The sequence below is a fragment of the Poecilia latipinna genome, unplaced genomic scaffold (genome assembly GCF_001443285.1).
Source record: "Poecilia latipinna isolate Pla-1442-1.1 unplaced genomic scaffold, P_latipinna-1.0 Scaffold2312, whole genome shotgun sequence".
Lineage (NCBI taxonomy): Eukaryota > Metazoa > Chordata > Actinopteri > Cyprinodontiformes > Poeciliidae > Poecilia > Poecilia latipinna.
In genome coordinates this window covers 44,344-46,041 of record NW_015114928.1, presented here as the reverse complement: position 1 = coordinate 46,041, position 1,698 = coordinate 44,344, and positions in this window count along the sequence as shown.

Below are 1,698 nucleotides of genomic sequence, written 5' to 3'. Positions count from 1 at the left end.
TGTACTTAAGTACAGTAACGAAGTACTTGTACTTCGTTACTTCCCACCACTGGTAATGAGAGAGACATGAGACGTACGGCAAAGGTCACCAAGCTGGGATTTGAACCTGCGACAGTCATGTGCTTTGACTGCTGCGCCACCACAGCGCCCCCTAGAGTCTGCAAACTTTAAGGTCTCCAATAGAAATCCATCACTTGGTGTTGGAGGGTCATGGGCTTTGTCACCTTCAATCCAGTGGACTGTGATCAGGCATGTGCACCTTTATTTTTGCCTGAACAAGACAGTGTTGCTATGCCAACTTGTTTTTTTTTTCTTAATTGATAAAAGTTATTTTTTATTGTGTTACCTTTTGGTTAACCATGTAGAACGCAATACTAGAAGTTGAGGCATTGAAGGCTGAAGTGCAGGACTGTAAATAGTGATGAGATGGACACTTTTCAACATCGAGCTAAAGGACAAACAGTGATCGGTAAAATATAGAATATTTAAACCTTTCTCCAACATGGCTGCATAATTTAGAGAAGTTTAGAGTGTAAATATACTGTTTTTTTTTTTTTTTTTTTTTTTACTGAACTGTCTCTAGATTTGGATAGTTAGATGAACAACGCCAGGCCTGTAAAACCATCCTACTTTCCACTAAATCAAGATAAGATGGCTTAATGTTGCCTGAATAAGATCCTGCTAATGCAACAGCAGGATCTTAGTTTTCCTCCAACATTATCTGCTTCTGAAGTTCTGCATGGTGGCGTAGGGTCAAAACTTTGACCAGACAGTTTGGTCACATCTAAACTTCCAGAAACTTTTGAAAGGCACTTTCTGGTAAAACAACAGCCGTGCATCTGCAGCAGAGCAGCGTTTAAATCCTCTTAAGACTTTCAGTTTCCTTCTGCACATGGGAAAATTGCGCGCCCATATGTTGCACCAAGTCATAATTGGTTTATTCTGTATTCCTGTTTTTTTTTTTTCCCCCTCCTTCCTTGCCTGGCACTTAACACGGCAGTCATGAGCCGTGAGACACTTTGACACAACGCTGGGAACTCTGCCAAAACATGTGTAACACAGGAAGAAAATTTAATGCAGGGGCAATGTAATTAGTCCAATAAATGTTTTTTTTTTTCCCCTTGGATATTTTAGAAACAAAGCGGGGCTTATCATGACGCGCGGAGGTTTTTACTGGGAGCGGATCGTGTCCTCGGCGCGGAGTCAGAGGGCACCGCTTTTCGGTGGCAATTAAATAATTTAACAAGAGCGTACGAAAACTGTTTTGCTTTTATCATAAAAAAAACCCCAAGAAGAACAAATGACCTTCCTCTCTGGTTCCTCGTTGGAGAATATGCGGCGTCTTGAGAAAGCATTCGTACTACTTGAAGGTGTTATCATGTCACAACTCCAGACTTTGATGTATTTTACTGTGGATTTTTCATGATAAGCTACATAAGGTAGCATATAGCTGGAAAATTATACAAGGGTTTCAAAATATTTTACAAAAAAATAAATAAAAGTTCAGAAATGTGTGCTGTGCATTTGTTCCCACAGTCAGAAGGATTAAGAGAACTTCTGCAGCAAGTACGACAGGACATTTTAGGGTTGTATTTCTTCCAGCTTTGCATATTTAACAACCGGCAAAATAACTCAAAATCAGTCAGAAGCAGAATTAGCATGTGAATAGAAATCTCGCGACAAATTCTCAGAATCGGA